Source organism: Rissa tridactyla, chromosome 9 (genome assembly GCF_028500815.1).
Source record: "Rissa tridactyla isolate bRisTri1 chromosome 9, bRisTri1.patW.cur.20221130, whole genome shotgun sequence".
NCBI lineage: Eukaryota > Metazoa > Chordata > Aves > Charadriiformes > Laridae > Rissa > Rissa tridactyla.
In genome coordinates this window covers 36,874,343-36,892,049 of record NC_071474.1, presented here as the reverse complement: position 1 = coordinate 36,892,049, position 17,707 = coordinate 36,874,343, and the positions used below count along the sequence as shown (strand labels likewise).

The following is a 17,707-nucleotide window of genomic DNA, read 5'->3' as shown; positions in this document are numbered from 1 at the left end:
AGAAAAGTTGCAATGGAGAACCAGTATCAAAAAAAGCTGTTTAAACTATTCATAAAGAATAAAATCAAGAAAGATGTTGATGAAAGACTGAAACATGGCACTGTAATTCACAGCTAGTGTGTTGCTTGAATACAGTGTGTTGTGTAGACACTATTGTGTCCAAGCAACTTTTATGTCCAAAAGCAGTCTATTATTTATAGAAAAATGAAGGACATAAGATTAAGCGCGGAGAAGATACTTTATAACTAAACCAAGGAAACCATTAGTGACTTAGGAGAGGGCAATTTCTGTTTGGCTGAGGAGTGAGAATGCAGTTTTAGAAGGTCTAGAGAGACCTGCTAGCTGGTTCAAATAATAATGCTGTCTACAGATCCCACAAGGAAAAGTTTAGTTTTGTTCCTTGGGTATTTATTTTCTGTGATTTCCAGTTGGCTAACATGCAGACGTCTCTAGGGATTGAGGGAATATGAGCTTTTCTTTTAAATAGATTAAATACTTGATGCTGGGGATGTAAAACCATACTGTGCTGTAACTCTCCTAGCTTCCGATAAATATTAATATGTTCAAACTTGCAATTAATTTGGTTATATGCAAGACTGAAAACACAAAGTTTTTATTTACAAGGATTATATTCTTACTGGGGTGAAACCATGTTATTAAAACAGGCATTTTTGTCCACCTATTAAAACCCTGTAACTTTCATAATCTAATGCAGAAAACATTTATGTGCTTTTTTTAATATGACAAGATTTTCTGAAAAATCGATTCTGTTCGCCCTCCTATTACACTAAAACTCGATCAACTCCTTTGCGAATGGCATTTAACACTAGCATCTGTTTTGTTGTGCCAGATAACCTGCCTCTGCCTCCCATCGGATACCTTCTCTAAGGGCCAGAAAAGTATCATATGAATACTTCTGCAATTATTTCAAGACTGCTGCCTTGTACAAAATAGAAGATTTATACTGGTTAGATTAACGAAAGGCTCTTACCTCACTCTGAAAAACGTCAAGCTACGTAACTCTCTATACCAAATAGTAAAGGAGACAAACACTACCCAAATATTATTTCTCCTCCTGCCAAGATAATGAGCTTGATTCTATTCTTTCTTAATACCAATTTTATGGAAGTTATCTTTGGTACAATTTCTTCAGACCTTTGCTACTCTGAGAAAAAAGGGAATCAAGTACAAAGGTTTTGGGAGTAAAGGTCCTGTCAACTAAACTGATTTCTTTAGATTTTTTCCTGTCAAAATTGAAATTATAATGATAATATAGTATTAAAATCCAGGCAAAACCTGTCCATATGGCATTTCTTATAAGTATGATTGTCTGCAAAGAATTACTCTCCTGCTACAACACAGAAGATAGTTTATGATTATAATGTCAATGTTTTCAAATATTCATAAAAAAAAATCACCACTGTGAGTAACAGAGAGGTTCCATAAGCTCTCCTTTCCATCCATCACCTCAGACATACTGCCTATGGAAGGGCAGAACAGAAAACATCCACCTAAGCAAATGGAAATAAAGACAATTCACGGGACACAAGATTCATCCCATTTGTTCTCAACCACTTTCTACACGTATCAGTTCAGGCTGTAAACTCACTATGGAGAAGAAACCTGCAATACACCTGTCACACCAGTTACCAAGCTTTCAAACTAGATGCTCTGGTACCTAAAAGAGCCATAGTAGCACGGAGCTCCTCTTAGGCCAATTTACTTTGCTTCAAGAGTGGTGTCCTAAGTAAACTACCTTAGGGAGTTTTAACTTGCTGCAGAGCTCTCCTTGCACTGTTTGGAGAAAACCTAGCCCCGTGGCAGCAACATGCAACTATTTCATAGCAAATGAAGTACTGGTGGATGAAATGGTCGACATCACCCAGTACTGTGCGCTCACAGCCAAGAAAGCCAACCACATCCTGCGCTGCATCCAAAGAAGTGTGGCCAGCAGGGCAAGGGAGGTGATTCTGCCCCTCTGCTCCACTCTGGGGAGACCCCACCTGGAGTACTGCGTCCAGCTCTGGGGCCCCCAACATAAGAAGGACATGGACCTGTTGGAGCGAGTCCAGAGGAGGGGCAGAAAGATGATCCGAGGGCTGGAGCACCTCTGCTGTGAGGACAGGCTGAGAGAGTTGAACAAGCGTGGAGAAGAGAAGGCTTTAGGGAGACCTTATAGCAGCCTTTCAGTACATAAAGGGGGCCTATAGGGAAGATGGGGAGGGACTCTTTATCAGGGAGTGCAGTGACAGGACAAGGGGTAATGGTTTTAAACTGAAAGAGGGTAGATTCAGACTAGATATAAGGAAGAAATTTTTTAGGATGAGGGTGGTGAGACACTGGCCCAGGTTGCCCAGAGAGGTGGTAGATGTCCCATCCCTGGAAACGCTCAAGGTCAGGTTGGACGGGGCTCTGACCAAGCTGATCTAGTTAAAGATGCCTCTGCTTATTGCAGGGGAGTTGGACTAGATGACCTTTGAAGGTCCTTTCCAACCCAAACTATTCAATGATTCTACGAAGTGCCTACTACTGGGAGGCCTAAAGATGTGTGCACGCTGCAGATGTGAAGGGTGGTTGTGCTCTGGGTGAAGGATGGGCTCCCGGCTGGCTGTACCCCACTGGCAGGTCTTTTCCCACTGCAAATGGCAATCCCTAAGGAAAATCTGTGGTGTAGCTGGACTTCCCATGTAACTTTGGATGAACTTTTCCAAGTTACCCACATTTGGTAGTGAAAATAGCCTGCTCCTGCCATGAAATTTTCTTATAACTGGGCTCCAGTGAGAGCTGACACTGCTCACCACCTCAGGACATACGGACACGCTGTGCTTGGCTGCTGGGAACGGGGCTGGATGGACAAATGGGCTCAGTTTTAAACTGTGCTTTAGCAGACAATTTACACTAGCATTTTTAACAAGTTATGAAAAGATTTTTTTTCTCCTTTAAGAAAAAAACAAAGCTTTTTAAAGTTATTTTGAGGTTTACTTTCCAGACACAGATGGCTTTTATGCCCAATTTTCATTTCTTTAATATCAGCTATTGCTGGCTATTAGCATGAGATAAATCCTGCCTTCAATCCTATAGTACATGTAGGCATCCTGACTTACCAACATTTTTTTCTACTTATTTAGCATAAAACCACCGTTTTCCTATCAGCCTTTGCTTCCTTTTCCCTCCTGCCGCTCCTGCGCGGGCGCTGAAACGGGTCCCGCCCGCCTTCCTCAGGCCGCTCCTCGCCCCCCCGCTGCTGCCCGCCCGCCCCCTCACGACCGCCCGCGCCGCCCCGCGCCCCGGCTTGGCCTCGGGGACGCGATTTATGCCCCATTTTTGAAACCACCGAAGCAGCGGCCGTCGCCTCCCCGACCCCGGGCGGGTGTTTGTCCCCTTCATTGTAGACTCGGGAGTTCTCGGAGCCGCCTCCCCCGAGGAAGCTGCGCAAAAGCAGCTGTTAAATAGTGGTGATTCTGAGGAAGGGGGGATTTCAGTGAGGGAGGTGTGGCGGTAATTATAAAAGTCTTAATGGAAGACGCTTTAGAAAGGGAAGGGAAGGAAAAAAAATACCCCAAAAAAGTAAAAAACAAAAGACGATCAGGCAAATGGCAGGGAGAGGCCTGCTGCCAGCTACAGCAGTTGGATGGTGTGGGCTGGGCAGGGACCACCATCTTGGTGTGTGCCCAGCTGAAGGTCCTCCGCACACATTCATTTCTCAGCTGTTCTGTGTTAGACTCCATTTTACAGCCTAATTAGAGCTCACAAAAAACAACAACCAAAAAAGACAACAGCAAAACCACCCAGATGTTGTTGAAAAAAATTATTTGGGGAAATGAATTGTTCTCTACAGTTTTGAGGCGGTAACAGAAAGAGCAAGCTGGATTCTCCAGGCCTGTTCGCCCTTGTAGGGCCTCTTGTTTCCAGCAGATGCACGTAATGTTCCTGTAAAGAAATATCCTACCTGCTTCGGTGAAAAAGTATTGCAGGAGTCAGTATTGACTCTACATTAAATTAAAATGTAATCTTTTCATAAAGCAAAGACAACACAGAATTTTAAGTAAATTGGGGAGATGGGATAATTTCTGCTCTGAGTTAAGACACCTCTACTCAATTTTTCTTTCTAATAGTGGTGGAAATGTATCTGTACATACCTCATTTTTACTGTGGAGCAAGCTGCCTTTAACTCATATAGATAGAGCTTACTTTTCTATCTGGTATTGGGAAATGCAAATACAGATACATATAGCAACAGCTAGTACTTTTAGCAAATTATATCACATCAGACAATTCTCCTTTTGACATCAGATTTTAGATGGTCTGCTCCACCAGCAAAGCCTCCTGTGGTCCTGAGCCTGCAGGACACACAATGCTTTCTCCTTCCATTCAGATCAATGAAAGCTGAGGATGCTCATTGTCTCCGGGGAGCCACTTAATACTTCACAGAACTGTGTCTAAATCCACTCATTGCTGGTATTGAAGAATTACTGTCTACAATACAACGTGAAAGAGCGAGCCTTACTGATGAGCAGTGGTTATAGTGAAGTTACCAACCCTCTCAAAGCAAGTCAGTCTTTAAGCCTTAGAGGACAAGAGAGGAAGTCAGAACAAAGAACATAAAAATAATTTTTACCATTTGTATTTAATATTTTACTTTTTCCTCCCCCTCTTTTACCCTGCGTTCCTGCTAAAACAGCTAGGATGAAAATGACTTTCATTGTTCTTTAGGGAGACAGTGTTTTGTTATATTACATTGCTTCTTTAAACCTACGAACCCTGGAAGCCACAGAAGCAGATAAATCTCTTTGTCAAGAAGACATACGCAAGGTTCCAGGGATAAAACTGATCTTTGCCTCATGGGTTAATGGCATTAATAATTGCCATTTTGATAAGTCTAAATATAAAAAGCCTGCTTAAACAAAAGAGTCAACCCTTCAAAAATGACTATCCATGATAAATTTTCAAGAGCAATGAAAATTGTCACTCTGCCAGCTTGATAAATTGTAGCCCCAACTGGCAGAGCCATTTGCCTTGCAGTAAGCACAAAATGACAGATCTTCGCTGAATACAAACTATATGCTTGCACCATTCACAGCTGGTTTAGCTTGTAAACGCAGCAAAAAAAGAGGCTTTAATAAAAACTGAAGGTTATGCACAAAAAATGGTTTCACGTCTAACTGCTTCTCTCAGTTTAAAGACATTTCTTTCATATTAGAAAGGAATCTTGAAAGAAACCCTTCAGCTCTCTATGGGATCATGCTCTAAAAATACATGTACAACTACACTGTGGTGGTTTCTTCACTGAAGTGATTCAACAGTGCAAATCTAATCATTTCAGGGAGAGAAAAATCATATGTTTAGTGTCACCTCAGTATTTACCAGAACACACACGCCCACCTCATATGTGAAGAAAATATAAATCCATGTACTGAACTGCATATCATGATATAAATAAATTCAGCACCTATTCTAATTCCATTGTCTAACTGCTGATCTATCTCCCTGATGACTTATCTTCCAAGTCGACGAGAATCTTTAACATACTCTTAAAAACGAAATTGCTTTGTCAGAGATATGTTTAATTCTTGCCAATAGATGGAATTCCTTCTAAAAAAATCACATTTGCCTGAAGCCACTTTTGCATAATACATACGTTATGCAAGCACTGTGAAGTTGATACCTAATGGCTCTGTGTTGCTATAAATGGATGCTTTATGCCTTCAAAAGGAGATTTCCACCTACTTGACACAAGCAGGCATTCCTAGTCCTAGCAAAACTTGATATTAAATATGTACAAATGTAAAGATGTGATACACACAAGCTATTTTAGGGTGTGTTTAAAGATTCTTAGCTCGCCTGAGCCATAGAAGATTCACCAATGCCTGACTAGCATACAGTTCGATGAGCAAGAATTGTACAAAGTCCTTCCAACTTCCTTGAAATAATCTGCCTGTAATAGATACCGCAATGGGCAAGAGAGGTTTATTTTAAAGTCTTCTTACTTGGTCTGTCCTGTCCAGAAGATCAGAGGATTTTTTTTCTCTTTAAAAAGCTACATCTAACTAGCTTGTTTTATGTTCTAGTAAAATACAGCTTCAAAGACCAGGAGCCTTCTGGTGTATTAAGCTGTTCACTTCAAAGAAAGCTCTTGAAGCACCACCTCAGGGCTCTGGATGTCTGGTAGTTCCACCATACATATGGGCAATATGCAGACCATCCTGAAAGCCAAGGGTACAACTGAGCACACATATTAAACTACTAGTAAGATTATGGAGCAGATCCTCCTGGAGGCACTGCTGAGGCAGAAGAATAACGAAGAGGTGATTGGGTACAATCAACACGGCTTCACCAAGGGCAAACCGTGCCTGAAAAACCTGGTGGCCTTCTATGAGAAGGTCACAACATCAATAGACAAGGGGAGAGCAACTGACGTCATTTACCTGGACCTGAGCAAAGCCTTTGACACTGTCCCGCATGACATCCTGGTCTCCAAGCTGATAAAATATGGCTTTGATGGACGGACAATTCAGTGGATAAAGAACTGGCTTGATGGCTGCACCCAAAGAGTGGCTGTCAATGGGTCCATGTCCAAGTGGAGGCCAGTGATGAGTAGAGTCCCTCAAGGATCAGTACTGGGACCGGTCTTGTTTAACATCTTCGTCAGCAACATGGACAGTGGCATAGAGTGCACCCTCAGCAAGTTTGCTGACGACACCAAGCTGTGTGGGGCGGCTGACACGCTGGAGGGAAGGAATGCCATCCAGAGGGACCTTGACAGGCTGGAGAGGTGGGCCCATGCCAACCTCATGAAGTTCAACGAGATCAAGTGTAAGGTCCTCCATCTGGGTCGGGGCAATCCCAAGCACCGACATAGGCTGGGCAGCGACTGGCTTGAGAGCAGCCCTGAAGAAAAGGACTTGGGGGTGCTGGTGGACGAGAGGCTCAACGCGAGCCATCAGTGTGCGCTAGCCGCCCAGAAAGCCAGTCATATCCTGGGCTGCATCAGGAGAAGTGTGGCCAGCAGGTCGAGGGAGGTGATTCTCCCCCTCTACTCCACTCTCGTGAGACCCCACCTGGAGTACTGTGTCCAATTCTGGAGCCCCTACTACAAGAGAGATCGGGACGTGCTGGAACATGTCCAGAGAAGGGCCACAAGGATGATCAGAGGGCTGGAGCACCTCTCTTGTGAGGACAGACTGAGAGAGTTGGGGTTGTTCAGTCTGGAGAAAAGAAGGCTCTGAGGAGATCTTATAGTGGCCTACCAGTATCTTAAGGGGGCCTACAAGAAAGCTGGTGAGGGACTTTTTAGGATGTTGGGTAATGGTAGTGAATGGATTAAAACTAGAGACGGGACGATTCAGACTGGACATTAGGAAGAAGTTCTTCACCATGAGGGTGGTGAGACACTGGAACAGGTTGCCCAGAGAGGTGGTGGAAGCCCCATCCCCGGATGTTTTTAAGGCCAGGCTGGACGGGGCTCTGAGCAACCTGATCTAGTGGGAGGTGTCCCTGGCCAGGGCAGGGGGGTTGGAACTAGATGATCTTTAAGGTCCCTTCCAACTCTAACAATTCTATGATTCTATGAAATTCCAGATGTACCGACAACTAGTATTCTTTAATTCCGTAATTTCTGACTCCTTAAACCTTCATCTTTGATTATGTTCTTCTAATATAGATCATACTGTTTGGATCTCTCTGCTTGTTTATCCCTATCCGTACTCTTCCCCACTCATTAAAAAAACCACAAACCAAGTAGAAAACAGAAAATCCCCTCATTAAACAAAAGTAGAGATGAAGTATGGAAAAAAACTCAGAACAAACAGTTAATATATTTGAAAATGATAAGCAGCTAAAAATCAGAGTCATAGAATTTGGCAAGTTACATGGCTCAGGAAATCTCAACAATAGGTTCCACTGTTTGCTACACCTGTTAATGTATAGCTACAGACATCCAGATTCTCTCACTACAGCGATTCATATGGGATGAACTTTGTCAGTAGTACCTCATTGTCTTATTTTTCTTACAACATACGGCGTCTTTTTGCCTCGTCTTACAGATAGATGCTAGAGAGCTTAATTGGTTTGCATGAGACAGCAGGGAAAGTCTGCATCAAGCTATCAACAGGATTGGTTGGCTTTTGGATCTCCTTGCAATCCTGTATTTGGATAACTAGGTGATAATGCTTGATATTACTCAGTATTTTAGAAGTTTGTCATATACATCACATGCAAACATACACACACAGCACAAAAGGAAAGACAGAAAAGGAAACAATACTAGAAGATAGAAAAAAAATATTAGTCAAACGCTAACAATGATCCGTAATTTCCTGGAAACATTTCACAACTCTTAAAAATGTTTGCTCTACAAATACATGGACTTTGTCTAAAAAGCAAAGAGGAGTAGTTTTGAGGAACAAAAATGCATGCATTGATTGCTGAAGTACTTCAGCCTTTGATAATATTACGAGTAGAAGAATGACATTTCAGTCTTCATATTATGGCTTGTAAGAAACCAGGTGGCATAAGGGGGATGTAGCGACAAAGTGCACAAAATCCCAAAAAAACAAAAAAATAAACTTTGACCAATTTAGTTGTGAGGACTGGGTGGAGATAGCAAGCATAATCAAATACATTTTCTTCTGTCAAAGGCATGTTTATCCAATGTGCTGAAGTTGCCATGGGAAGAATTGCCCAGGAGACTATACTGTCTCATGGGTAACCCCGGGAGAACTGTCTACATGCATATCGACCCACAGCATCAGCCGTCTTTCCTGGAACTTCTCTTTGACAACACATTGACAAGGTTAATTAGTTAACCATTAGATTTTTGTGTTTTGTTTGTTTTATATTAAGACTGTCAAATGCTGCACAACTGTCTACTGCAGCATGCAGCAGCATCCAAGTGTAAATGCCATTTTATTTATCACATGATCAGCCACCTCCTGAAAAAACACAATTTGGGCTGACTGTTAACGCGCATGTTAACTAAATACGTTAACTCAAGAAGCCAGTTGCCTTCTATTGCAAAATCCACATGTGGGGAGCTACTTTGCCTTCATTATAAGTGTGATTTTATTAACGGTGCAAAAACTCACATGTGTGAATTGGGAGAAGACAGGAAAACTGATTTTGAGAATCATACTAAGTGTGTGATTTTATACCAAGTCCCCTTGATCTTGAGGGCAGTTTCCTAGGGTGTCCTATTGACTAACTTCTTGAAGAGCTGGAAGTTTGCTTTCCTAAAATTTGGGGTCCTCGCTTTACTCTTTGCCTGACCCATATCCCCCAGCATTGTGAACTCCACCAGTGCATGATCACTGCAGCCCAGGCTGCCTCCAATCTTGACTGGACCAGTTAGCTCACTTGCATTGGTGGCCAACAGGTCCAGTATTGCATCCCCTCTGGTAGGACTGTCTATTATCTGGCTTAAGAAGCTATCCTCGATGCACTCCAGGAGTCTCCTGGGTTGCCTGCAGCTCACTGTGCTACTTTTCCAGCAGATGTTGGAGTGGTTGAAGTCCCCCAGCTGGCCAAGACTCTGCGAGCGTGATGCCTCCTGTAGCTGGAGTAAGAAGGCTTTGTCAATAGGCTCCCCTTGATTGGGTGTCCTGTAGTAGACACCAACAACAAAGTCCCCTTTGTTGCCTCAGTCTCTAGTTCTTACCCATAAGATTTCAACCTGCTCATGACATTCTTCAGAGACAGCTGAAGAATCTATCTATTTCTTGACATAGAGGGCAACCCCTCCACCCCTCCCTCCTTGCCTGTCCCTTCTAAACAGCCTGTAGCCATCGATAGCCACATTCCAGTCATGGGATTTGTCCCACCAAGTTTCAGTAATGGCAACTAGGTGGTAGCTTTCTAGCAGCACAGTGGTTTACAGCTCCTCCTGTTTGTTGCCCATGCTGTGCATTGGTGTAAAGGCACTTCAGCTAGGCCATTGGCCATGTCACCTTCTTAGAGAAACATGCCATAATTCCTTTGAGGTATTTCAGCAGCGTTCTGTTTGCTCTGATGATCTCATGAGCCCCTGACTCATATCCGTAAGAATTCAAGTGTGCTGCGGTGTAGCCAGCACATCTCAGAGCAACGGACTGAGGGCCCTCATTAGCACCCCATCCCTCTAACCTTGGCGTGCCATCCCACAGCTTGTCACGGGCAAGGCTGATATTGTCCCTGTGCCCATTGACAGGCCTTCCACATCCAGAGCCTCATCCCTATTGTACAGAGGCACCTGGGGAAGCGAGGTGGGCAAGGAGGGGGTGTGCCTGCCACCCCAAGCATGGACTTGCCTGCATTCACTTCTCTCCTTTAAGACCCTGCCTTCTTCCTGGCAGGGGGAGGATACAGGATCCGCTTGATCTTGTTTGGGTTATTTTTGTGGTTGTTGCTATTTCTGTCTCAGGAAGAGCAGGACATGGTTTCACCAGTCTTTCTCAGACACCCTGATGCTCCTCAACCTTTCTGCTTACTCTCACAGCTCTGCTACCAGGCTAAGCATATCATCCACCTGGTCACACCTCACATGGCCATTCTCACTGCTGCCATTCCTCACCAGTGACAGGCTCTGGCACGCCCTGCGGCCCAAGACCTGGATGGCTGCATTTTTGTGGGAGCTCTCTCTGGCTTGTCACATCCATTCGGCCGAGTGCAGAGGACACGGCTTTCTGACGGGTGGATACCACAACTGAGCTCCTTCTGGGAAAGCGATGACCACTGACTGAACTCACCTCCTGAGTTGGTGGGGTGACGACACCCTTCCCATGCATCTATTTTAGCTGTCTCTATTTTAACTATGCAAACAATGTGTGGATCCAAAGGGAAAGGGGTTTGCTGAGGCAAGCCATCCAGTTAAATTATGCTCACAGATTAGTATATTCCTCAGTATTCCAGTCTATTATCTTACTGCCAAAATTCAGCGCATCATAAGGGAAGGTACTGTAGTTCATGAGGACATTACTAATTATTACCTAACAGAGACTGTATAATAATCAATGCTTTTGATCCATTCAGACTGAAGATCAATTAAAGATTAAGCTCAAGAATGAGGTGTCATGGGGAAAAAAATACTCTCTGAAAAAGAACATGCATTCAAAACATGCCAACGTGCCATAGAAAATAAAACAAAGATGGCACTGTAGTTAATGGTCAGGGTGAATATATGATAGAGCTGTTAGAAGACGGGCATTTGTAGTGTGGAGGAAACACACTTAGGCTAGGAAGAATGTCAGGACACGTGTAACAATATCCTCTACATAATAGCTTAACCTCAGATCTTTAGAACTACAATAGAACTGTCATAGCTATCCTAAGGGACAGTTAATGGTTATAGTGGATTGGTTAATTGGGGTAGCATATGATATGCTTGTGGACAATTTTGGTTATTTGTCTAGGCAAAAATGGGCACAAATTACCATGGTTAGAGGAGGGCTAGAAAGATGGATCAGAAATGGAAGTGCCTGTCCCAGAATACTTAGATAACCTTTTTTAGCGTGTAAAATTGAGTGGAGATTGGATGGACTGCACTCCCAAAGCACTCTTATCAGAAGTAAAGACCAGAACAGAAGAAGAGGTATTTAAGCTAAAGGACAATTTTGGTACAAAAACAAATGAGTACAACAAAAAAAATCTAAGAAAAGAGATGGCAGTTTCTAAGTCACACATTCAAGAGTTTGAAGTAGCCCTCCAAAGGAGAGGTGAACAAGGGAAAAGACACCTAACTAATTTTAGAAGGAAAGATATATGATGCTGCTGTCTGAAATAATAGGAGTCTGTGACTTGACCCAGAAAATCCTTTCACTTCATACACTTATAGTGCTGCCAATAAAAGCAAAAAGAACATGCAGTCAACAGAGAAAGAGAAAAATGGAGAAAGTGTCTAGATTCTTGACTGAATTGAAAGCATATATTGTGTATGCTGTTAGAGAAAAAGAAAAAAAAGGAAAAAAAAAAAAGAAGATTCCTCTTTGCTGTTCCACCAGGGTAAAGATAAGGAGCTTTCTTTTTCCATTCTATGAAATGGATTTTATTCTATCTGGCCTAAGGCTTTTCTTTCCCCGCCCTCTCAATATTATAATAGGAATTTTTAATCTGAAAAAGTCAGATAACTGCAAGGTTGCCACAAAGAAAATGTGTTCATAAGTGGAGGTCATTTTCCTGAGCAGAGAAAAGCGAGAGCAAACACAAACAACGATCTACCTTGGTGATGCTTATTTTTTTAACTAATTGGAATATTTGTTGGCTCAGTACCAGCCATGACTGAAGTGCTGAATGCTGTTTAGCTGCAATAACAGACTGATTGATGAAGATATCCAAATGACACACTTCAGATTCTGTGTGCGCAAGTAACTCCCTGGGCAATGTGACTTCCTAAGCAGGATACTTGAGCTGGAAAAATGCTTCTAAAGATTTACTGTAACAAAATGGTTAGTTGGTTTGCCCCAAAGCAGATGATGGGAACCCAACCAACAGACTATTTTTGAACTCTCCATCTAGCAGAAATCAAATGGCAAGTCTATTTCAACTGTAAAGAACGCAAAGCTAATGAAGATAGTTTTTCCAGTCATGCACTGATTAAATATCCTGCATGAAGTACACAAGTACTTCACTGTGGTAGACTAATCCAGGACAAATTGCTATATTTACCAAAAAGATAGTTTTTCTTCTCACATCGCCAGAGCTTATCTTTCTTGTACTACTTGATCCAGCGATGAGTTCCGTTAAAATCATAGCTTTCTCAAATGAAGAATAAAACTTTGAAATGAGAATACAACTGTTCTACAGGGAATGTAAGCGATATTTCTGCATAATGTCTCTGCAGAACTCAGGGAAAATATTATTTTTATGGTATCAGATAAAAAATATATGAAAGAATCTAGGAAAGTTAAATGCCAGAAAAACAAGCACACAACAAAAACACTATTTGAACTTTTACAACATTCTACTGTAGTAGTTGGTATTTCCCTCTATGTATCTTATACAGACAAGCTTTGCCAAGGTTTTTCTTTGTATAATTTAAGGCAGAATCTTCTAGACAGCAGTATGTATGTACTGAAAGAAAATAATTACAAGAAATTGTGAAACCAAACCATTACCTTCATTTAACTGGTATTAATGTCCTCCCTTCTTTTCTCTTTTATGGTTTCTCTGATTCCTCCATAACATGTAAACAGAAGCAGAGATGATGTCATGTTTTATTCCAGGCCACAAATACTAAAATGTCAAATCATAAAGGGCCAAAAATACATACTTGTGAGATCTCATTAATCATACACTTCTGCTGGTACCCATGTTTTCTGATCAGTTCAACATTTACCGTCATTAGTTTGTATAATTCTAATGTCTCAGACAAAATGCTTCAAGTCAAACATCTTGTATGGTTCTATGTATGCTACACCTATGGTATTAATTTAGACAGTAAAATTAGTGTCGTAAAAACAGCAGGCTTCTATAAGCTTGAAATTATAAGCTTGCTTATGTTGCCACTATTGAGTTATTTATTTAATCAAGTCTGAGTAGTTCTTTTATTTTGTTTAATGCCAGCACCAGTCTGCCATTGCCGCTATTATCAGGGCTGTCTACCTTTAATCTTTATAAAATATCGTTGCAACATTTCTTCCGTATTTCTGGCCTTCAGAATCTGCTACCTTACTAAAAGCTGATACTTTCTAAGCCAAATATTTCATATCAAGGAGAAAACTAATTTAGGCTCTTGGTAGAGCACTCACTCTGGTCCTGACGTACTTTCCCATTTGGATTGTCTCCAAAGAAGAATAAACTACAGAACATGATGTTCTTACGGTGAATAACTCTGTGTAACAGGAAAAGAAAAAGTACTTCCAACAGCCTTATTAAAGATTATTTTTTTAGAGCTCTGCAGCAGATTGAATCATTAAAGTTTATTTTGTGTTAGTTTTGACTCCTTTGCGAAATATTTTTATGGACACTTAAACCTTCTGTAAATGACAATGTCTTGTACCTATTAGAAGTGCCTCTATGTCAATAACTTAGATAGACCTTACAAAGAACTGAAAATTGCAGCACTGAAGAAGCCAGGAGGCTTTCTCTTTGAAATTTTAAAACACTGTTGGCTTTTCTATCTAATATTTAATCAATGGTACGGGGAAGTAAACCATGAAGGTAGTTATCTTCAGTGGACAACAGAGAAGCATAAAAATAATACATTACTGCAGATAATAATCTTTCATTAATGACCATGGCTCACTGCAGATGATCAGGATATATCATTTAGAGGTCATAGCTGGAGATGGGGATTTAAAAATAGTCTAGATTTTAAGTAAAGTTGAGAAAGACAACATATGCTGACACAATTGCTGTCTATCAGATTACTGTTCCTGTCACTATACGTAGTCAATCCATTAAGACTGTATCAGCTCAGAAAGTTTAATCAAAGATATTTGGTGTTATAAAACTGCAACAGGAGTAGTAACTTACTTATAAAAATACTAATTTCAAAAAGTAAAACTAGGAACTGCGAAACGAGATTATTATGGTTCAGATTATTTCAGGTATTCAGGTTATGCAGAAATACTGTTTTATGAAGTACTTTATGTGTATTAAGTCATTTTGAAAAAATTAGGTTTATCTAGACCTTCATTAAACAGATAGCTAAAAAGAAAGTAGAATGCTGATGTGTAATATTTTATAAAACTAGTCAAGTTCTTGAATTCGTGGTTCAGTAGAACCATATAGAACTTTTGATTTCTGTATTTTCAGGTCTTTCTCAATACATGGTAATTAGAATACATTCATCGTACATAATGGTCTATATTAACACTTCAAAAAGTTATTTTCAATTATCTTATGAAGTAAGTCTAGCAGTCATCTTAATTTCTTGATGAATATATCAAATTTCGTTTGGAAGAACAATCTAGTAAGTCAGCCTTTTAATCCCATACTAGTAACTAACTGAACAATTCATCCTATTAAATTGATAGACCTCCAACAGAAAAGTCTTAAAATATGAAGTTGACTAAGAAAAGAATTTACCTTCATCATTTAAAGTGGATAACAGATTTAGAGACAGTAATTGTTTCACAAAATTAAAGATGAGGTACTTAGCTGACATTCTGAAAACTGGATTGGATTTTGATGCGTCACATGATCAAAACCAAGAAGTACATATTAATGTTTTTGTATGTTTCACTTGATGTCCTCATCATCACATGTACGTTTCTAAACCTGTTTATGATCTGATCTTACAAACTTCAGGTTCTTGCTGGTATTTGGATCTTACAAAGCTTACAGGCAAACTAGAGTTACCAGTTTTAAGAAGTCTTAAGTCATTGTCTGATGTTTGTGAGCGCTTAGTGTTTTTCACTTCATTCACATGCTAACCAGTAGTTTACGGAGGAGCATCTTCAAAATAATGGTTGTAATTTTTTCTTGTTGTTTTTTTTTTCCTTTGCATTTGTACATGAAATCTTCCACTTCATTAACAGCAGTGCTCCCAGTTTTCTCATCTCAGTTTATTATATTGAGATGATATAACTAGACATTTTTTCTGTTAAGGGTTTACAGTTGGTTCTCGTTATTTCTTCTGTGACTCTCATGTGAGCAAACACAGCCTGTTGGGTTCCTCGACAGGTAACCCGAGTTTGTTTGTTGGTTTTTTTTACTCTTAACTGTGCACTTTCAGGAGTTCTGTATTAACAGGGGTTTTGGGTGTTCTTTTTTGTCATGGCCTATAGTCACTACTTAAATTCCTAAAATACAGTTTCATTTTTAGCTTTATCTGAATCACAGAATGCCAGCCTGAATATGAAGAACATAATGAAAGACAGCCTAAGCCAGCCTAATAGAAGATCTACAACACTGATTAGCAGAAAACAGAGTTTAGGAGTCAAGCCCAAAGATATAAATATAGGTATATGTGGATATGCGTCGTAATTAAAAAAAGGAGCCTACTTTACTTTCACTGTTTTGTAGAGTTGCTTTCTTGTATCCTCCATAAATTATCCTGTTTTAGATGCCCTCATTTTAGCTGATGGTGTGACACCTAGCCATTCATTTATGTTCGTGCTCTGGACATGTTCAGAATCGAGCTGAGAAACTGGAGAAAAAAATGCCAAGTTTGAGCCTTAAGTGGTTAAAAGAGTATAGTGCTCTGGACAGAATCACAGGGAAAAGTGTATAGTAGGTGATCCTGAATGGATTTTGCCACCAATGGCATGTATGGCAGAGGAATTTCATTGATAGCCCCTTCACAGAAATTGTGGAGTTTTTATTTAATTTTTAAAACCAAATGTTAAAGAGTTATGATTAGGAACTTAACTGATCAATTTCAAATCTTTTTGAAAACCAAAAATTGCTAATGAGATTTTTAGTCAATGCCTTCATCTGGCTTGAAAACATTTTAATATTGCTTTCATGACATTACTTCTGAATAAGAAAGTCCCAGCAATTTCATCCTTAGGCAAACAAATCTTCCACTGAAAACAGTAGGAATTTTCTCTGTTTAAAAACATGCACATCACAACTGGATCCAAAGTTCCTTTTAATCCACACTTACCAACTTTGCAGTAGGGATTCAGACCTAAGTTTGCTTGAGGAGAGGAACTCTGGGATTTTTTTAATTTTTTTTTTTTAAATAAATTCACTGCCTTCATTTTGGTAAATAACATTTTCAAACTAAAACTACATTGCAGATAACAGTATATTGTCTATTTAATAAAGAGGGGAAGAGGGCAGAAGGCCTTGTGTGGTTTTGATTGGTTACAAGACTGAAAAAAACAACTATATTAATTTAGTAACACAATAAATGTTGACTACATAGTAGACTTCAGTTATCTTCAGGGACCACCACACTGTAAATGAGAAAGTTCTGCAATGCAGGAGTAGACTATTATAATACTGGAAGAGTAGAGAGAGCATGCTGCAGAAAGAGACGTCCAGAATATTTTCAGTTCAGTCTGAAAGTTAGCTAAATCTGATTTTTAAATAATAATGCAATAACTGCAAAGCAAATTAGTAAGAAATTTATGAAGCATTAATTTCGGTAAATGTATAGTACTGTAATTATAACCAGCACGTGTTCTACTTCATAATGAATTATAGTAATATTTCAAATTTATAGAACATAGTATGCTTTTTGTCCACTTAGATGTGGACAAAGTTTAGTATATGTACACAGGATTATCAGTGCAGAGAGAATGAAGGTAAAGTTAAATGATCCGGCTGCAGATTCTATGGAGAATGAAGTCATGAAATCACAAAATTTTGAAGGTGCCTGTACTCTGTTGTAATCCACAGAGTTGAGGATTGAAAACAATCCCCCAAAACTGGGGATGAGAAAACTTTAACAGAAAGTTTAAGAGTGGAAATCCAGTGCCTCACCTTATAGCCTAAGCATTGGCAGGTCTTCTAGCGATGGAAATGGAAAAAGATTGTCTATATTAGAAGCATAGTACTAATTTCCAGTATGGGATTTGCTATGATACTGGTTGTCTTCATTAACTTCTTATAATATGAAAAAGCAGTAGGGATACAATCAGCAGTAGAGGTACAGAGCATACTGCTGTGTCCCTCAGAGAAATAAGCGTAGGCACTAGTGCTAGAAACAGCTTGTGTAAGATCTCATTTCTTTACAAATAAATAAAATACATGAGGAACAGGAAGGAGTAAAGCGGGGGGGGGGGGAAACATCAAAGGCAGAAAAGAAATATTATTTCAGTGAATCCTGTGGTCTTGGGTAGTCTGG

At 40.2% G+C, this 17,707-nt stretch overlaps 1 protein-coding gene across 6 annotated transcripts in view; it reads right to left on the bottom strand.

The window, feature by feature from the left end:
* TENM1 (teneurin transmembrane protein 1) overlaps window positions 1-17,707 on the bottom strand; it is a 942,055-nt gene that overhangs the window by 852,715 nt on the left and 71,633 nt on the right. For 3 of the 6 annotated variants that reach the window (XM_054214860.1, XM_054214858.1, XM_054214859.1), the window contains exon 1: window positions 13,083-13,236. The exons of the other annotated variants lie outside the window; for them this stretch is intronic. The gene's annotated coding sequence lies outside the window, so the exon portion shown is untranslated. Of the gene's footprint in view, window positions 1-13,082; window positions 13,237-17,707 lie in introns of those variants that run through there. 6 annotated transcript variants of the gene reach the window in all.